The sequence below is a fragment of the Cyprinus carpio genome, chromosome A4, assembly GCF_018340385.1.
Source record: "Cyprinus carpio isolate SPL01 chromosome A4, ASM1834038v1, whole genome shotgun sequence".
NCBI lineage: Eukaryota > Metazoa > Chordata > Actinopteri > Cypriniformes > Cyprinidae > Cyprinus > Cyprinus carpio.
Window position 1 is genome coordinate 25809204 of NC_056575.1, and position 22426 is coordinate 25831629.

Sequence of the window (22426 nt, forward strand, 5' to 3'; positions counted from 1 at the left end):
GAGCCCCACCCCCCATCATGTGCACCTTCTACAGAGGGCACCATCGAGAGCATTCTGACCAGCTGCATCACTGTGTGGTATGGCGCCTGCAACGCGTCCTGCCGAAAGACTCTGCAATGCATAGTGAGAGCATCTGAGAAGATCATTGGTGTCTCTCTCCCCTCCCTCCAGGACATTTACAGAACCCGTCTCACTCGCAAAGCCCTCTGGATTGCAGGTGATCCCACACATCCGTCACACAGCTTCTTCAGTCTGCTGCCATCAGGGAGGAGACTGCGGAGTCTCCAGGCCAGGACCAGCAGACTTGAAGGACAGCTTCATTCATCAGGCTGTCAGGAAGTTGAACTCACTCCCGAACTTGCCCCCCCCCCTTCCCTCTTCTCTGCCCCGGCACCACTATGAACCCCCACCCCAGATCCCACATCCCCAGGTCCTTCCACCCCCCCTCCCTCTAACATACGATGACATGCACCAGTCACTTCGTGCAGCATTGGTCTGCTCACTACCTCATTCACCATGGAACTGACGTCATTCTACCACCTCATCAGTCAGTTTAAATAAAATAACTGCTCTTGAGCCCTTTGTCACTTTAATAACTGAATAAGCTATTTTTTATGCACTAAAAAATCTTTTTATCTGCACTGTTTGTTCACTGGTTTGCACTCTATCTGCCATGTGCCTTGCGCTGCTTTTATTTAACCTTATTTTTATTTTATTTTTTTCTATTATGTCTTTTTTACATTCCCTTATTGTATAGTTTTATCTTATATTTTATATTTGGTCTAGATTTTTTTAGGCTCTACTGTTAGTGTTATCTGTATGCACCGGGGGTCTGAGAGTAACGCAATTTCGATTCTCTGTATGTATGTACTGTACATGTGGAAGAATTGACAATAAAGCAGACTTGACTTGACTTGACTGTAAAAATCATATCTACTTTATATCGGCTGTCGGCCCCCTGTTTACCAAGATATCGGTATCGGCTGTCAAAAAACACATATCGGTCGACCACTAGTGCAAAGGGTTAATGTACTTTGTAATTACTGTTTGTGGAAATGTTGGAAAACTTGTAGATGTAATTTAAACAATCCAATCTAATTTATGAATATTCTGCCTTTTATTTACCTGACTCTTGATCGCAGTCAGATCAAAACTGTCAGTTGTTTTTATATTTAAAAATGAAGATGTAAAAATACATTATATCGACATGGACAATGGACAGTGTTTACTAAGAAAGTGCAGTAAACTTGGAAACTTTTAGTCTGGTCAGGAATGATGAGTTGTATGGTTCCACTCTTTTAGGTCCAGCCTTGTTGCAGTAATATAACTCAAATATGTGTCTAAAACAAATTGACAAATGGAATTATTTTCATGTCTGACCAAACTTTCTTTTCAGAAAATGGATGAAGTAATGATGAAAGAATTGGTGTTGTCATTCTTACCGGGCCTCTCTGATGAAACTCTGACTTCACTGCTGAATGGGTTGCAAGAGCTTAGTGTGGAAAACAAGGAAGACCTTGCTTTTATACAAGAAAAAGATATAGAGAAATACCTTCGACCTATTCAGTGTCGAAAGTTACTGAATGGCTTTCAAGGTAACTTTGCTATTTTCCCATGAAAAAGTTGAATAAACTAAAGTTGAATTGAATAATAATAAATTAGAATAAAATATTTTTTTTGTTATTTGTTTTATTTATTAGTGGTTATACAACAAATAAGTTAACTGTCATATTTAATATTTTAATAATAATTTAAAAAAATGAATCTGAACAAAGATGCTGCGTGCCAAAAAATATGACAAAACATTATTGCATATTGAAAATGATATGACAATCCTCCTCCCTCTCCCCAGAGATGAATTCATTAACTGTGCATGATAAATTATCATAAACTTTGTCTGTACCCACCGCCATTTTCCCCTGAGTAGGTTTGAGTATCTAGAATTGTATACTGTTCTTATTGATACTCAGATATTGGGTTATTTCTCTATCAATAACAGCATTGGTTATTTTTCATTAATTAATAATAGTTTTTTATATAATATACTATTTTAAATATAACTAAATGTTTCTAGGGCAGCAACAGAAAAGTTAACAACTGCAAAGTTGTTAACTTGTTAACTCTGCTTCTACACAGCATTCTGTGCCCTTAAAGGGCACCGCAGAAATGTGGCAGGACAAAAAAGACACTTTTGTATTGTTTGTATTGTATTGTATTGACATTGTGTGTGGAGGAGCTCAGCCTGATACAGACTACAGGAGAGGCTTCAGCAAGCGTAATAATACTTCAATAATGTAATATTTCTTTAATGATTTAGAGGTGAGATGTTACCCAGTTTCTTTTCTCATCCCTGCAGCGTTTGCGAGTGCCTGATTGCACTGTGCATGAGCAACTCTCCACAAAGATTATTTAGCCATTTTCATCTTCAGCTGCATGGAAAAAAAACAATGCTTTCCAGGTCAACTGGAATAGGATGCCAGCAGCAATTCGAAAGGCAGTAGCAAATAAAACAAGACCATCACCAGACGATAGAAAACATATGATGAAGGCAGTGGTTGATCAGATCATAGCAATTTGTCACAATATTGTTGGAAACATTGTAAGGAGCCATCCGGAATGTTTTGCTGATGTTGCAAAAATGGTTGTTATTCTCTTCGCAGCGAATAAAAACAGGAACAATACTCTTGTGAGAAGACTCAGAGAGAGAAGGCCACGCTGTGAGGTACCAGATGAATGCAGAGGTATGACAAGAGGCCCTGTAGATCAGTATGGCTGTGTAAGATGGAGTCCAGTAGAATTACCTCCTGGCGAAACTGTGGCATCATTAGATGGCATCAAAATTCTCCTTAACATCTACTCAGAGGAAGGCATGAGTGGTGCAGAGAGAGCTGAACCTCTGATGGAGAAGACATATGTCATCCAGCGACGCTATCTTAATAGTGTGCCTACACCAGCCATTGCAGTGGTTAAGGAGGAATGGCCTTTTCTCTTTTCACTAAGAGGTATTTTTTACCCTATTTCATCTTGTGAAGCACAAGGCTCATTGCATGGGTGAATTTAGTCTCAATCAAACATGTTAAAATGCAAATCTCTTTTAAAAACAATTCAAGGTACGCTGTAAAAAATGGCCTTATTTTACATGGAAGTATGTATTTTAAAACAGTACACATGCGTACCGAACTGAAAGACCTGTACCAAAATTTTCAATACAAATATGTGTACCGTTACACACGTTTACTGATTTTGCTATACAATTTATTTTGCGGTACACAAATATATCTGCATAGTACTACTTAAAAAGTAATATACACCTGACCTAATGTGATAAATCTACATGCATGAATGAGAAACTGAAGAGTAGGGTGTGCTTGATGTTAAATAGTTATTAAGTGCAATATGCTGTGAAGAACTCAATGCTTACATTCAAAACGTGCATACAGAAAGCCCCTCTCTCAGACAGCATGCGTGCACAATGTTTAATAAAGATATTAAGTGCAAAAAGCAGTAGAAAATAACCTAAAATTAGTGTGCCATATCTGGGATATTATAGCTCCATTACAGTCTATGGGAGGAAGTGGAGACGCGTAGTTCATCTTTATATACAGTCTATGGTCAGCAGCGTTTGTCTGTTTTATTGCCATATAAGTGTGCCTCGGATCATTTTTGAAAGAGACTTGCATTTTACATTTTTGATTGAGACTATATTCCACCCATGCAACAAGCCCTTCCTCACAACTCGCCAAGCACTTTATTTGGAACACCATACTGAGTAGGGCCTCCCTTTGACAAAATATCACAGATACGGGAGCCACCGTCTTGTGCTGGTGACATCATTTGGAGCCAAAGTCTGCAAGTCTGTAGTTTTATCAGGGTTACAGTCGCAGTATCGAGGTTCTGCCCAAAACACCTAGCTGACTCGATCCTGAGCAGGTAAAGCTTCCAATCATGGACGTGAAACCCCATTTTTATAGCATCAAATAACTCATTATAATTGTAACTAGGGCTGCACGATATATATCACAATCTGCGCATCCGTGAAAGTCACATCAGATTAAAATGGCGGTGAAAGGTGCCCCTGTTTTTGAAGCCTAAAAAATGCATTTAAAATGTTAAATATAACTGCGATTGTGTTCGTCTGAAAGAGGAATTCCAGATACGCTTAGGATGCCTCGAGGGTGAATAAATCATGTGCTAACTTTTTCATTTTTGGGTGAACTATCCCTTTAAACAGTTTTGAGTCTTATTCTACTCTTATTCTATGATTTTATTATTTTTGCAGCCTACTTCATTCAATCTTCATTCCTTTTCTGAACACTAGGGCATGATGACTTTATATGGTTTTGTTTTCAGGTGACACAATGAAGCTGAGGACATGGATGCTGTCTTTGGAGGGTCAAGTGGTCATGGGGCCTCACCCTGACTTTACAACTGGTCTGGCTGCCATTTTTGTCAGCTACTATAATTTCAATCTGAAATATTCTGACCCTGCTTCTTGCACTCTGGAATTTATCCAAAGGTAACTGTCTACATTAATATTGTATTTGAGGGCTTTTTTTTATTTGGTGGGTTAAACAAGGAATGTTTTGGATGTGCTTTGTTTTACAAGCCACACAGGACTGCAGCAGCCAAACGATGAAGACCCCCATCTCTCCCTCAGACAAGTGATCTGTTGCAGACTCAACTATTGTGTCTGTGCTGGAGACCATCATTCTTGATATCTGTAACTGTATTTTCACTAGTTAAAGGTCACCATAGACTGACATTCAAATTCAATTGTTGATATCAAGAATTGATTTTAATAGTTGAAATTCCAATTTCACATATCAGAAATACAATTCTTAATAGTAAAAACCTTTATTTTTGATATCAGTAATCACGTGGTTACTAGTGCAAATGGTTATTCTTGATATCAACCATTGAATTGTTACTAGTAAAAATTTTCATTTTTGATATCAATAATTTGATTGTCATTAGTGACAGTGTTAATTTATGATATCATGAATGTGATTGATACTAGTAAGAAAGACATTTTAGATATCAAAAATTACTCTCCTCATCAGAAATAACAAATGTAACATGTTGAAACATTTAAAGATATCAAGAATTAACATTTCAACTAGTAAGAATTGAATTCTTTGATATCAGGAATTCACATTTTTACTAGTAACAAAGTAATTATGATCAAAAATTGTATTTCTACTAGTAATAAAAACAAAGCTAACATGTGTATTTAGGAATTTTTTTATTTTTATCTGTAATCATTTTGTCGCCCTTTTAACATGTTAAACCATAGAAACCACAGTAATGTCACCTTGTTTGTAAAACTGAGCTTTGGCGCTGTAGTGCAACAGCTGTGATCCACTAAAGGTGGGGACTGGTTAATGACACCTTTTTCATTTTTGTTTATAGGTGCTTCTTGGGAATAAATCCAGAGACAGGCATGAAGTCAATGAGGCGAGAAGGTCACATCAACCAAACAAGTCTGCACACTAATCAGAAAACTAATTGATTTTGATATGGATGACAGTCTAGAATGTAAGCAGTGTTTTGCCAAACACAGACCAACCAAACACTGGCTCGGTCTTAAGTTGCATGCAGATATGCAGTAAGTTGGTCATTTAAATATGGTCTTATAGTGTCTCTTCATTCAATGGAGAGAAGCAAAATAATGTGTAAGAATAAATGTTCACAACAATTGATTGTGGTGGTGTTTATTTGAATTTAAACATGTTATAGGTTATTTATGGGTTAACACATGAAAATGTCAAATTTACAGTATTTTTACAATAGGTTTTAAGTGTACATTAATAGCACATTACTGGCAAATTAATTTGCATTACTGCAGAATACTGTTTTAAATTGCAGTAATATGATGGACATCAACTGTAAACTTCACAGTTAAATACAGTTATTCTACAGGAGCATACTGCTAAATCACAGTAATACGATGGAATCTTACACAGTAAATTACTGTGAAAGTAATGTAGCTCATTTACAGTAATTTAATGTAAATTTACATACAGTAATTTAATGTGAAAGTCATGCAACTAGGTAGCCAGTAATTTACTGTGAGTTTACGGTCAAATAATTTAAAGTGTATGGCTGAAAAAAACATTTATAGTTTGTATTTTGTGATAAAATTCACAGAATTTGAAAGCTAAAAATGTATTTCTAATTAAAAGTAACAAAGCACAAAACTTATTGCAATTATTGGATAGCAGGCACTACAAATAATGAATGGAATTAAAGACGTGAAATATTTCCAAGCATTTACACTGAACCATTTGACATCTCGCTTGGAAGGACAATTTCTTTTAAGAGTCCTAGTTCATATGTAATATTTTACTGCATAATTATTACATGCTTGACAGAAATATATTTTGTATTCAATGTCGACAGTGTGGTAGGCTATAGTCTACACTGAGCTTTGCGATTAATATTGCTTATCCTACTCGAAAAAGACCATAAACATTACAGTTCACGTCTGCAGTAATAATTAACTAACAGACATGAATAATAAAAATTAATAATGTACGAGCAAATCATGACTTTTCACTTTATACCGACCTCTGACTAGGCGTAAGATTTAGTCTCAGACGTAGCACTACGTCAAGATGGTGCAACGAGTATAAATTCTACGCACGACTTAAAGCACATTTTACGTCCAGCCTAGTCTTACAACCGGGTGTACGTCCAGCTGGTGCAACCGGCCCCTGATGTTTCCGTACAAATCAGCTGTTCATAGTGGCTGCTTCTTCTGGTAGATCTTTACAAATTATTTACTGTAAGAGAGATATGACTGTGTGCCTTGCCAGTTTAAACCTTTTGATATAGCCTAGCCAGGGCCGGCCCATGGAATAGGCGACATAGGCAGTTGCCCAGGGTGCAAAATGACTGGGGGGCACTGCAGGAAAGTTTTCTATTTATTTTTTCCTACACCCATCGTGCGCTCCCACAAATATATATAAAGAAAACATAATTTTAGTACTGATCGATCATCAAATTGCTCAAAATAATTTTAGAATAAAATAAAATTGACATTAACGAAAAATCATAAGATTTGAAAACATGTTATGTTTGACTAATTTAAACACTTTCTGCATCATGACGTAATTATAATTACATCATCATAACGCATTAGTTATGCATGGCACACCCAGTTAAAATAGTTTTGCCATTTATGTGCTTAAAGTATAATTTCTGAAAAATTAGTGAAAAAATAAAATTATCAGGGGCACAAGGCAGGAAGGCGACACAAAGAAGAGGAGCAGAAAAAATATCAATATAGAGATAAAAATAACAAGTTCACGAACTGTGTATTAACTTGTGATGTGTATGTATTATTTGAAATAGCCCTTAAAAAAAAAAAAATAACTGGCAACAGTCACACCGAGTAATGTTTTTGCTTGAGTTAACCTGCTTATTTAAATTGACTTTATTTTCTTTAACATAAATTTAAGTTTCTGTAATGTTGTTTTAAGATGTTGTGTTGTTGTGTTCCTGTGGCTCAGTGGTAGAGCATTGCGTTAGCAGTGCAAAAAAAGTTATGGGTTTGATTTCCCAGGGAACACACATACTGGTAAAAAAAAAAAAAAAAAAAAAAAAAATGAATATCCTGAATGCACTCTAAGTCAGTTGGATAAAAGCATCTGCCAAATGCATAAATGTAAAATCAGTTACATTAGGCTACTGCTTGCTTTTAATTCACCAAAAAGTTTTTGAAAAAGACCACGACTAGGACTAGCATTCATAAAAATGAAATAATTTAAGTTAAGTAAGTCATTTTCCCACTGTATGTATGCACAAAATTAAATGAAAGGTATGGGTATGCTAATTAGACTAACTAGCTAAATTACAAAAAATGTTAGCCTTATTTTGTTGCCTTTGTTGTCTGTTAGACTATGCATTTCATATTGCTCATATTTACCTTTTTTGTAATAAGTACTTTTCACTGTAGGCATAGTTGTGGGGAGTAAGCTCATGTCTGGTCTCTTCAATTGGCTATTTCAACAGATTCACTCATAAAATACCTTTTACTTCAACATATAAATTTTTTTATTATCACAAATTTATTTACTACTTATTTATGTTAATATTTATCAGTATTTATGTTATGTATATTATAGTAAAGGTTTAAAAAATCTGTATTTTCAGATTGGGGGTATGAGGCGCGAAAATCTTAAAATCTCGCCTAGGGGACCAAACAGAGCCTGGGCCGGCCCTGAGCCTAGCCAACGAGCACGCACATCCCAGCGGGGGTATGGGCTATGATTTAATTGGATAAATATGAGCACTGCACATTCCAAAGTCTATCATATGCAGTTCCGAGGTTGCCAATCCAATTTGGTACGAAAAATCCATCAACAATGAAAACAAATGTTTATTTATGCTTGAATATATGTGTCCCTACCCTCTACAGTGCCTCTTGAACAAGGATCTTGGTCTATGAGGGCTCTCTCTGGCAGTCTTGTTGCTATTGGGCCCTGTAAATATGAAAGACTCCAAATCTTTATAGAACCAGGGCTGTAGCTGGGGTATCAGGGCCCATGCAGGTTGTTGCTAGGTGGCCCCCTTGAAAACGCATTCCGGAAGGAGGGACCCTTCAAGCCCGGGGCCCCTAGAAATGTCACCACCTTTTGCCCCACTAGCAACGGCCCTGTGTAGAACTATTGTTGTCCCATCACTGTTTCAAATTCTATTTATTTGAACCACTCTTTGAGCTTCTTTCTTTGTGTAAAGAGTATAGGAATAAGTACTATTTATCAGAATCAGAAAGAGATTTATTGCCATTGCACACACAAGGAGTTTGTTTTGGTGACAGAAAACACTATAGTGCAGACTCTGAGACAACAACAGTTCACAGATAGTAAAATTTAAATAAAAATAAAGATATGTGAATAAGGGGGGCGTAAGAGAGAGAGCAGTTGAGTCTGTTTTAGCATGGTAAAGATTAAAATTTTTGGTGAACTCACTTGGGGGCCACAGAAAACATGTTTGTCCATTCCAATGTATAACTTTTTTACATTGTTTTTTTTTATGCAAACAAGTGTAGGACAGAGTGGTGTAAACCTGTTGCGATTGAATCTTACAGTCTTTTGCAGCGTCTTGCGCATGACACGCCGTTCTAAAAACTTAAAAAAACGCATCTCTAGACCTTAAAAAACGCATTTTACCCCCATTCCACTCCTTGTGTCTCAGGTTTTTCAAAGCAAAATTGTTCTGTGTGAATGTGTCATTAAGCATTTCCTGATTAATTTTAGTTTCTAGTTTTAGATTAATTTCTAGAACAAATTGCTTTTTTTTTTTTTTTTTTTTACTATAATAAACAAACAAGAAATGTAGACTGTTATTGTCAAATCGGACTTATAAAAATAGAATTAGTCCATTCTGGGCAAGAATGCAATTTTTCTTCTCGTTCCGGTTCCACAGTTACAGTTAGAACAAAATATAAAATACTGCTTTATTTATTCTGAAACAACAAATCATTTAAAATTGTAGGTGTTTATTTTAATATTAATTTGATCAGTCTATTTGTGAAGTAAATAACGTTGTTCCCAACAGCCAGAAATAAGTACAGTTTACATAAGCTACCATTTTATTCTTCCTGTTTAACATTGATTAGACTCCAGTTGAAATAAAAGGATGCTTAATGTTATTTTTAAAATGAGAGAAATCACAGCTTATTCTGGATTTTTACGGAATGCAGTTTCACGTTTTCTGTCAGCAGCAAACAAAATGAATAGTCACTATAAAAACAATTAACTTGCAATTGTAACAGCCTATTACAAAAGAAACACTAAAAAAAGAAGATGTGTGTTGACAAAATCAGAAAATAATAATTTTTTTGAATGATGTTTGACAGCCTAGGAAATGCATCTCCAGAGCACCAGACACGTCGTTCGGCGCCACCAGGCGCAAATAGTAAACATGTTTAAAATCTTTGTGAGGGCGGACTGGCTACAAGCTGGTTTTTAAATTCTAAGGACAAGAATCTTTAGGACGACTGTAAACAACAGCGACTGTGCGCAAAAATGCGTTCCCCAAAGCATAGTTAGCCCTTGATCATAGAGATTGGTGGCATTTGTTTACTATCAACATAGGCTTACGATGCTTTGGGAAACCACATCCCTGGTATGTTGAGCATTGAGTCGTAACGACCAAATTACATTTCATAATCGGTCTAATACAGGTGGCTGGAAGGACTATAAAAGACCCTCTGTCGAATATCAAAGTATAGCCAACTTAAGGTTTATATTGAAATTACAGAGTTTCTTTTTTTATCTAGTAATGACGGTCCAATCAAATTTCTGTTGCTAAGGGCACTTGAAATGACTCGGTCCAATCAAAAAATTTAGTTGATTAAAGCGCTGGAAATGGACTGGTCCAATCAAAATTTAGTTGATAAAGCGCTTGAAATGACTGGTCCAATCAGATTGTAATACCTATTACTGCTATTATTAGACTAGTGAAATTAAAACGTTTGAATTGATTGAATTGAAATTGTATTGATGTTCATATTTATTTGCTAATTAATACATAATGGATCTAAAGAAAACAAGTGGTACGTTTTAAAAGAAAATTAAAAAAAGATTAGGGCGGCGAAGGAAGCCCTTTTTCTTAAGAGGATTCCTTCCAGTTCTAATTTCTTTGCTAAACCTCTGGATTTCGCTAGCAGTATAGCACAGAGCCTCAGCCATGCACTAGCAGTAATGGGACTGATGCCGTTCCCATTCAGAAAAAGAGGAGGACGTCAAAACTTTTTGTGGATCTGATAATAATTCACTGAAGATGCAACAACACCAATCACTAACAGAGCAGGTGCATCAACGCTGCTGCAACCTGGCAGGCACAGTCCACCCACAGCAACAAACGGGGCACTTCAGACAAAGGTTAATATAGTTTTTTTTAAAGTTAATGTTCAGTGTTTTATTTAAATCAATTCTATTTTAATTTGTTTTCACTTTATCATGTTTATTTCAGTTTTTCTTTCTTTATCTTATCTTTTTTTTTTTTTTTTAAACGTGTGATGGAATTTTATATTTATTTAAAGACTAGATTCCGCTGGTCCATCCTTGGCTTATCAGTTGCGTTTAAATTTATTTTATTTTTTTCAGTATTCTTTCATTTTTTATTTCAGTTTTCGTGCTTAGTTTTATTTTACTATAATAGCCTTGCTTCAGACCCACAGGTGGCGCAGGCTGAACACATTCGTGCGGTGTGAGGAGGACGACGATCCCAATTCATGGTGCGACACAGTTACCGACCCAGCTTTATGGAAAAAACACTTCCAGTGATAAGTGAAAGTCTATTCTTATCAGAAGAGGAGCAGCTCCTTTCCAAAATAAATGCAGCCAAATACCCACGCGTCTGTGAGGGATAGGACCATCGGTGGGAAGGGCTAGGAGTTTTACACACTACTCATCTGCTCTTTGCAAATGGCCAAACTGTTCTCGTCAATGGTTACTGTTACTCCCCGTCAAATGGATTGTATTACTGTTACTCATGCAAACTATTTTCCACTAAGCAATAATGCCTTCGTTGACAGCGTTTTGTGATTGGAAACCATTCAAAGAGGATTGGGGAACGTGAGAGTAAGCGCGGAGCACAGGAGGGCTGTATGAAGAGTTACCATCGGTGCACAAAAGGGTCACAGAAACAATGACTCCGATTTAATTAAAACAAATGGACTCAGAGGAGGGAAATACTGGAAGCAAGTATTACGGCGAGTTGTATCAATCATCAAGTTTTTAGGGGACAGAGGACTGGCAGATCTGAGGAAAATGATGAGTTGTTAGAGCCTTCATAATGGAAATTTTCTAGGCATCTCGAAATTTGGCAGACTATGATCCATTTTTAGCTGAAACAGAAACAAGTTTGGGTGGAAGGGAAAGGGCACTGTGTCCTATTTACCATCGACGTGTCAGGAGTTTTTATTCAGCTAATGGCTGAGGGAAAATCAAGCCAAACCATCGCTAAAGAAATTCCAAACGCGAAATACTTTTTTGTAATTGTGGACTCAAACCCCAGACCTCTCTCATGTTGATCAGCTGGACTTTTATTTTTTTGTTTTGTTGATCCTGATGGGCATGTGGTGGAATGTTTTTTTGGCATTCAAACCAATAAAAAAGTCACAACCGGGGAGAGCTGGCTGACTGCATTTTGGCTATGTTTCTTGTGGAAATGTGTTTAATTTGTTCTTGCATTTTATTAACTATTCATACATTTTCAGGTTATTGGAGGAGTGATTAACTATATCACATGTGAGTCAGTCATTTTAACCCATTAAAAAGCAGTGTCTTATTCAGACTTAAAATGAAGTTGCTTTCTTATTTTAATTCAATTATTAATCTATTTTAAATGCTGTATCAACACAGAAGACAATGATTGTGAAGTATGCCATAAATGTTTGTCCTTGACAGTTTGTTCAAAGTAAAAAAAAATAAAATAAAATAAACAATTATAATTGGGACGATGATCGTGCGCCGGGATCTGTGGAAGAAACGTGGTGACAAAGGTACTTGTTACTTACATGTAGCCTCGGACACTACTTTAGAAAATGAAAATGATATGACAATATCATAAAATGTATATATAGGCCTATACATGCCTGTGTTTGCTTACATGCCTGTGTTTGCTAAGGGGTTATTAATGGTATTGACAACCATAAATTATTTGGTTTGTCATACTTGATTTGTGTTTATAATTCTTAAAATAATAACGATTTGAAAAGAGAAAACATAACATCATTATACATATTTATTATTTTTAGTGTCTTGAAACTCTCCTGTCTCTTACGAAATACAATAAAGTTTTCAAGAAAAGCGGAATATTTATCCATTTTATTTTTATTATTATAAAATATGGAATATGGCATGTTTTGCGTTTGCTATCGCGGGACGGGTGGACAGTTTCGGTCTGCTAAATAGGGAGGCGTGACAAAAGCCAAGTTAAGCCGGTAAAAAGTACTTAAAGAGCTGTTCTGTAAGCGCTTGTCAGAAGAAAACAGTCGAGCGACAGAGAAGGACAGCAGTTTGTAAGTGTTTTTGCCTCGTTTTGTCATTAGGACTTACTGCGTGATCATCGTTGCTAGGGAAACTTTGCTTTAATTACTGTGTGTCTTACCCTGGTTAATTACGTGTGTAATTGTGGCGTTTTGGTTTTTGCGTTTGCCTATCGCGGGACCGGACAGTTTCGGTCTGCTAATAGGGAGGCGTGACAAGACTGACATTCAATCACAGGTAATCAGGCAAATATATAAGTGGTAGGTGACACCGCGGCAGCGGTCGCGGCAGCCCTAGCTGTGAAGCCTCCTGGTGAAGACCGACGAGTGTAAAGGACCATCGACTCTGACACCGAACAGGGCACTTGAGTATTGCTTTTATTCCCCTTCAATTTCTGTACAGCTTGTCCTCAAATACTTATTTGGGTCACTTGTAGTCACTATGTGCTTTCAGATCTCTACTATCACTACTAACACTCAGAGAGCACGCTATGGTACGTCGAAGGAAGGCCTGCTGACAAAATCTAAGGCCGGTCCCCTATGACCTCTACTCCAACGCTCTCCTATTCCACTTGGTCTCTGGAACTGCCAGTCCGCTGTTAACAAAGCAGACTTCATTTCTTCTATTGCTACTCATTATGTCTCAGCCTCATGGCAATTGACTGGGACCTGGATCAAACCTGAGGACACTGCCACTCCCGCAGCCCTCTCCTACTCATTTCACTTGATCCCACACCCCCTCGTAAGACTGGGAGGGGTGGAGGTACGTGGTCTCCTTATATCGAAAGATTGGAAATTTGATCTTCAACCACCACCTAAAGGTACCCGTTTCATTTGACTCACATGCTGTTACTGTAACCCCCCTTGTAACATCCACTTTGTGGTAATTTATGTTGCCACCAGGTCAATGGGGAAAACTGTGCGTTGGAGGAGGTTGAAGTGCGGCTATCAAACTTCCCTGAAGATGGTACTCATCTGGGACTGCTTGGGAATTCAAACCTCCACCTGCATAAAACCCCAGGTTGCTGACTTCAACACTCCTGAGTTCGTCATTTGATGATCAAGCGAGCCTCTACTACAGGCGACTCACATAATCGGGCACACCAACTGGACCTCATTTACACGCGCTGTTGTCAGGGGACAAACACTTTGCTTACTCACTGCCACCACCTCAGGACCATTCCTCAGTACTGCTAATCTAGCACTTACACATGAAGCGCGGACCCGCGGCCACCGCGGGTCACCTTTCGAGGGACCTCCGCTCACTCTCTCCATCTCGCCTATCCTCTGTGGTTGCATTCCTCCACTTCCTTTCCACTCTCGCACTTTTCAGCCTCTGGACACGAACAGTGATACATGGGACAATTTTGTTCCACTTCTGACCTATTGATTGGACAACTTTTGCCCACTGTCGTCTAGACCAGCAAGCAACCACACCATATGCCACTGGCTGTCGAGTACTCCGTGAACATCGCTCTAAACTCAGGGCCTGCAGAGAGGAAATGGCTTAAATCAAGAAACTCTACCGACCTCCAGTGTGTATCAGTCTCTCTCCCCCCCCCTCCCCTCTTCTCTCTGCACAAACGTCTTCACTGCTAAAGCATCAATATTACCACGACAAGATTACAACTGTTGTGACGCTCGGACACTCTTCAAAACCTTCTCTTCTCTTCTTATCCGCCTCCACCTCCTCCTCAATCGACTCTTACAGCTGATGACTTTGCAGTTTTCTTCACGAAATATAAGACAAGAACCATCAGTGACCATTCTCCACACCGCCGATCTGAGGATAACTTTCACAACGACTAATGCTCACTCTTTCTCCTCCTTCTCTCCACTCTCAGAGACGGACGTTTCCACACTTATCCTGTCCAGTCATCCTACTACTTGGCCTCTGGATCCGATCCCCACTCACCTCCTTCAAGCGATTTCTTCTTCAGACATACCTTCACTTACTCACATTATCAAACTCCTCTATTCACTCTGGAAACATTTCCCTCATGCATTTAAGCAGGCTCGGTATAAGCCCACTGCGGAAAGAAACCATCTCTAAATCCAGCACTTCTAGAAAACTACAGGACCGGTATCCCTTCGTTCCATTCATTGCAAAGACACTCGAAAGAGCTGTGTTCAACCAGCTCTCTATTTTTCTTGTACAGAACAACCTCCTGGACAGCAACCAATCTGGCTTCAAAAGGGGCCACTAACTGAGACTGTCCCTGCTCCGGTTACTGAAGCCCTGCGACTGGCAAGAGCAGCTTTCAATCCTCAGTTCTGCATTTGCTGGACTTGTCTGCTGCGTTTTTGACACTGTTAATCACCAGATTCTCCTGTCCACCCTCAGAAAGATGGGCATCTCTGGGAACCGCACTCCAGTGGCTTAACTCCTACCTTTCTGATAGATCCTTCATGGTGTCTTGGAGGGGTGAAGTTTCTAAGTCACAACAACTTGCTACTGGGGTTCCTCAAGGCTCAGGTACTTGGACCGCTTCTCTTCTCCATCTACATGACGTCATTAGGATCTGTCATTCAGAAGCATGGCTTTTCCTATCACTGCTACGCTGATGACACTCTACTCTACTTCTCATTCCAACCAGATGACCCGACGGTAGTTGCTCGCATTTCCAGCCTGTCTGAGTGACATTTCTAGCTGGATGACCTATGACCATCACCTTCAGCTCAACCTTACTAAGACTGAACTGTGGTGGTTCCAGCTAACCATCGTTTTCATCACCACTTCTCTATTACAGCTGGGCTTTGTCAACCGTAACTCCTTCCAGGACAGCCAGAAACTAGGAGTTGTGATGGATCATCAGTTAAAGCTTCTACAGACCATATTGCTACAACGACCCGGTCCTGCAGATTTGCCTTATACAACATGTAGGGAAGAGTAGACCTTCCTGTCAGAGCAAGCCACCCAACTTCTGTCCAAGCTCTTGTTCTCTCCAGACTGGACTATTGGAATGTCTTCTGGCGGGCCTTCTGCAGGTACTATCAAGCCTCTACAATGATCCAGAATGCAGCAGCGGAGGGTTCGTCTTCAATGAGCCAAAAACAGCTCCATGTGACTCCTCTCATCATCAGGTTACACAGGCTGTCTCCCAGTAGCCGCTCGCATCAAATTCAATGTACTGATGCTGCCTACAAGACGGACCACTGCGCACGGGCGCCAAAATACCTACAACTCACTAGTTCAGTTCTTATGAGCCCTTCAGAAGTTTGCGCTCTGCAATGTGAACGACCGTCTTGTGGTGCCATCCCAAAGAGGTTTTTCAAAATCACTCTCACTGACTTTTTCTGTTTGGACTGCGCCCGCTGGGGAATGACTCCCGATCTCAATTCGAACAGCTGAGTCTTTACTCCATTTTTAAAAAAAACATTCTAAAGACTCATCTTTTTCACCTGCACTTAACCAACTAAGACTCGTACTTTACCTTTTCTTTTTCTTGTCTATCATATTCAAAATAAAAAAAAAAAAACCTGGCTACGTGTTCGGTACTAGACTAATTGAGGAACTTGTCATAGCACTTTGTATCACGTTGTTGTTCTCTCGTGATCTGATTGTTTTGACTGTTTTCATTTTGTACGTCGCTGTGGATAAAAGCGTGCTCGCTAAATGATTAAATGTAAATGTAAAAGTAAGTTATTTAAATAACAAAATATCAAATATTTTTAATAAAAAATATAAAATATTTTTTTTTGCAGGGGTTATACAACGTAATATGTGGAAATATTTGTTTGACGGTTCACAGCAGGATGCTAAAAATGGGTGGGACACACATCTTGTCGTTCGTATTGTTGAATAATAACGTTCACTTGGACTCTTCAGTCTGCACATGATTAATTTCAACTCTGCGTTGTATTCCTTTATTTTGAAATTTTGAAGAGTTGTGTAGGGTACACGGTGCAAATCCTCATAATATAAAAGAATGGTGTTGTGACATCAAATACCTAAACGATACACAAATAAGTTTATGGTCACATATATCTAGGATAACTGGCGTAGTACCCCCTACCATTTCTAGGTTTTTATTTAGTCAAAACCTAAACAGTCTCGATCACGTACATATTACCAAAATAGACCACCGTGAACATTTACATTCAGTATTACAGTTTATTCACGATAGTTTAAAAAAAATGGTGAGGAAACATATGACAAGATCTCAGATGTTAAACTGTGTCAGAAAAAAAAATCTTAATTATGTCATATAAACGCTTTAAGCAAACACATGGTCAAGTCAGAGTGTCTGAATCATATTTTGATTAAAATATTTTTATCAAATTTTACTGGTAGTCCATTGTATGAAGAATTTGTGGGTTTAAAATATGTCAGCGTTACTTACATTTTTGCTATCCTCACCTTACACAAAGGAACTATAGGGGCCTGCATGACCCACTAGTAAAGATAATTACAAAAATGTCTGAATCATTTTGGTTGACTGTATAAAGTGCTGTATCCAGCATCGTTAACAGAAGTGAGTGGAAGAAAAAAAGTGGGAGAAAAAGATGCACAACCAGTACCGAGAGGAGGGGAGAACCACAGCCACTTATGAGGATTGTCAAGCAAAATCGACTTCTATGAGGATTGTCAAGCAAAAAGGACCGGACTGAGGCTGGGGTCAAGGCATCAAGAGCCACCACACAGATCTTGCCGCAAATTTGGCTACAATTGTCGTATTTTTGTTCTTGTTAGCCACTGCTGAACCACAGACAATGTCAGAAGTATCTACCTGGGCTAAGGAGAAGAAGAACTGGACTGTTGCCCAGTGGTCCAAAAGTCCCTCTTTCAGATGAGAGCAAGTTTTGTACTTCATTTGGAAACCAAGGTCCTAGAGTCTGAGGAAGGTGGAGAGGCTCATAGCCCAAGTTGCTTAGAAGTCCAGTGTTGTTAAGCCAGTCTGTGATGATTTGGGGTGCAATGTCATCTGCCAGGTTGGCCAATTGTGTTTATTGAAACCAAAGTCACTGCATCCGTTTACCACCTGTATATATATAGAGAGTATATATATATATATATATATATATATATATATATATACATACATTTATTTGTTTATTTATTATAGACACTAGACATACTACTACTAATCTTGTGTTTTTTGTTTGTTTGTTTGTTTGTTTTGCTTTTTATTTCCCAGAAATGCCTGGGAGCATGAAAAGACGCCCAAGCTGTGCGCCATTATCAATGTGGCCTTCAAAACTTGTCCCATGCAAGACTTGCTGCAGCCATACAAGGCAATGCATTAATGAAACCAATTGGGCTGCTTCCCATACAAAAAGACTGCAACAGGACCGGTTTTGCTAATAGTAGCTACACAAAGCCACTGTTGGTTTGTAATCATAAGTGACCACTTATAATTTTTTCTATGAAGTTAGATATGTGAGATGTTATGTGGTCAGTAACATGAGACAGTGGACCTGCCTATGACACACAAAGAGAGAAATTTCTGTTTAAATACCACTGCACCATTTCATTGAATGTGTAAAATTGACATTAAAAATTCCACTCTTGGTGCAATGCCTACTTAAATTAAACATTTCTTATTGAATTTTGCATGAATTAGTTAATAAAAATGTTATAATAAAATTTGCATTTATTTCAGCTTGACAAATTGGCTGCCCTTGACCTCCATCCCATACTGCTTCTTGGGAAGAGCACAAGCAAATACACTGTGGCTGAAGTCATTCTAAGTGGTATCATTTTTCAGAAGAAGATCTCCTCCAGAGGTTAAAGATCGTCTATGAAGCAGTGTTAAAAGTTTGTTTCTTGTATTTTCTTTTGCTAGCTTGCATTACATTTCAATAACCAGAAAGGTCCAGAGTAGGAAAAAGTACTGAAATTGGAGTGCTTTGTTTGTGCAAAAACCCATAATTTACCACTTTATTTACAAAATCTGATCTGCAGCACGCTCACAAGAGGTTCACTATGCATGCGTTGCATATAGACTCACATGTAGCCGGTCCCGCCAGGTCTCCGCTGGCAGATATATAGATAATCCTCTTGATAGGAGTGCTCTGGAAATATTAGAAATATTACAGAGAACACAGTGACGCAGGACAACAGTTACTCATTCTCCATTCACCGGATTATGAGCTCATCTTGCTCATGACGCTAAATGACCCAGTGTGACGCTGCTCATGGTTACTGCCACCCAGTGTCCACATTTTATGAAATACATGTCATTATGTGCTTTTTCCGTAATCTCTCATTAATATTTAATTATATAAATCAGAATAAAATAAAATACTATTTCAATAAAAGGGAAAGGGAAACAAAGTAATACAATCTCAACAAAAACTTATTTTGTGAGTGTCACACGCTATGTTCACGCTGAGCTGATATTACTGGGCGTTGAACACGCTTTGGATAATATTATTTTGTAAATATAGTGGTAAGTAATACTTTGGCACAATAGAGGGGTCAGCTGAAATAGCTGAGGCGCCTGCCAGAACTGACGCCATACAGTCGTGGCCAAAAGTTTTGAGAATTACATAAATATTAGGGTTTCAAAAAGTTTTCCTGTTAAACTGCTTTTAGATCTTTGTTTGTTGTTTCGTGGATGTACTGAAATATACTCACTACAAGGCACTTCATACGTTTCAAAGGCTTTTATCGACAAGTACATGACAATTTATGCAAAAGAGTCAGTATTTGCAGTGTGGCCCTTTCTTGTAGGACCTCTGCAATTCGACCTGGGCATGTCTCAATAAACTTCTGGGCAAATCCTGACTGATAGAACCATTCTTCCATCGTAACTTCTTGGGTTTGTCAGACTTAGTGGGTTTTGTTTGGTCACCCGCCTCATTGAGGATGACCACAAGTCTCAATGGGATTAAGCTGGGGAGTTTCCAAGGCCCGTGGACCCAAAAATTTAAACATTATGGTCCCAGAGCCACTTAGTTAAGCACTTTTGCTTATGGCACGGGCTCCATCGTGCTGGAAAATGCATTGTTCTTCACCAAATGTTGTTGGATTGGTTGGAAGAAGTTGCTGTTGGAGGGTGTTTTGGTACCTTCTTTATCATGGCTGGTTTTTGGGCAGAAATTGTGATGTGACAGCCCACTCCTTGGATGAGAAAGCAAAACCCCCACACATGAATCGCGTTGTTTTTTTTTTTCACGATGCTTTACTGTTTGGCATGACACAGGACGGATGAGTAGAGCTCACCTTTTTCTCTCGGACGCAAGCCTTTTTCCAGATGCCCCAAACAATCGTACAGGGGCTTCATTCGGAGAATAGGACCTTTATGCCCCAGTCCTCAGCAGTCCATTCACTATACTTTCTGCAGAAGATCAATCTGTCCCTGATGTTTTTTTTGGCGAGAAGTGGGATCTTCTGCTGCCCTGTCCTTGACACCAGGCCCATCTTCCAAACGTCTTCGCCTTTTTTCCCTTGTGCGTGCGAGATGCGATCACACCTGTCCTATGCTTGCCATTCCTGAGCAAGCTCTGCAACTGGTTGGCACTTCCGATCCCGCAGCTGAATCTCTTTAGTGAGACGATCCTGGCCGCTTGCTGGACTTTCTTGGACGCCCTGAAAGCCTTCTTTACAAGAAATTGAACCTTTTCCTTTGAAGTTCTGATGAACCCTATAAATTGTTGATTTAGGTGCAATCTTAGTAGCCACAATATCCTGCCTGTGAAGCAATTTTTATGCAACACAAGATGGCTGCACGCGTTTCTTTGCAGGTCACCATGGTTTAACAATGGAAGAACATCTGATTTTCAAGCATCACCCTCCTTTTAAACATGTCAAGTCTGTCCATTCTCAAACCATTCAAGCATTTTTTCAGCTTGATCATAATAGATCTCGAGCCTTGTGCTCGTTCAACATTCTCACCTGATAGTTAACCAGATGCTTACTGAAATGATTCTGCAGCGATGTCTCTTTAATGCCAGCAATGAAATGCAGTGGACAAGGTTTTTTTTATTTTGGGAGATTAAGTTAATTTCAATAGGTACAAAGAACGACTATTGGCAATTCATTCTGATCCACTTCTTCAAACATTCTGGAAGTATTGCAAATGCATTATAAAAACTTAAGCAGCACTTTTCCAATTTCCCATATTTATGAATTCTCAAAACTTTTGGCCACGACTGTACAACTTTGGTTAGGTATTACGTAGTAGGTTTTAAATATGTTTAGGTAGGCCCTTAATTATGCATTTAACGCTGCTTGTTGTAGTTCTTGTTGTTCGTCTGTCTGTCTCGAATTCAATATGAAACCTACAATTGCACACACACACACAGTTTGCAAATTAATATACTTTGTTAAATTAATAAATATAAAGTATTTCTGACTTTGGATTTTCCTTCATATCCTTCCATAATTTTTTGCAATTATACGGAAATAGGTCTTAAATTTCATTCATAATGGTCTTAAAATTACTAGACTCTCAATTAGACTTATGATAACACATAACACATATTTAGAGTATCTGTGGAGCATTCATGACATGAAGATTGTACTGTACTTGGCACACCACAACTGCAAGACTTGTGCCAAGACAAATGTTGCTGGATATTGTGTTGTGATAATCTTCCGTTTTGTGTTTGTTCTATAGGAACAGAGGGAGGTCCCTATTCGTTGGGTTCCATGCAAGGCCTGGTAGGTGTACTAATGTACAGTTTACATACACACCATACACACAACAGTTTAAACATTTAGGTAACTGTATTATAATAATATACCCCTTTGTTCTGCTGAATCAATATAATTTTTCTGTTTCCATCCACAGAGACGAGTAACTGTATCTGGGTGCAAGTAGTGGGAAGAAAAGTGTCAATGCCACACAGTTTTTTTTCTCTTCATGATCTATTAATAATATATCCATTCAAGGAAAGCTTTTGAAGATGTCACCACAAATGCTACCACTCTGAATTATGAAATTGGAACAGAAACATGCCAGTAGACTTGTATAAATAAAGAAACAAATGGTTTTCCCAAGTCTTTACCCTTCCAAATTGTTGTGAGTACTGTTGTAACATTACAAATGCTTGTTGTAAAGGTTTTTAATGAAAACACTGGTCTTAACGGACAATAGAACTTTTTATTCTCGCCTTTCAGGCCGGAACTCAGCATGTGCCGAACTACTTCTTTGAACAACAACGAATCACGCTTCTTAAAGCAACACACACATTACATCTCCCTCTTTCAGTTTTTTTTTTTTTCTGAACAGCCTTAGCTTCTCGCTAGTATTATGAAATTTTCAACATCATAAACAAAAACAAAACTTCTATTTTCTAATTTTGCTTATTCCAACCACATTGAATGAAATTGTTTCTAATCTCTATTAAACAAAATATGACCAGCATATATATTCCTTCTTCTTCTTCCCCTTTTCACAAATCTAATCTATTCACTGGTTTGCTTATTCTGCCAGATCTAGTCATCATGTTCAGTTTTTGTGTTTGGGGCCTGAGACA

At 38.4% G+C, this 22426-nt stretch overlaps 1 pseudogene; it reads left to right on the forward strand.

Moving 5' to 3' along the window:
• The first annotated feature begins 1365 nt into the window (after window positions 1-1365).
• LOC122140960 lies at window positions 1366-21768 on the forward strand (annotated as a pseudogene).
• The last annotated feature ends 658 nt before the right edge of the window (window positions 21769-22426 follow it).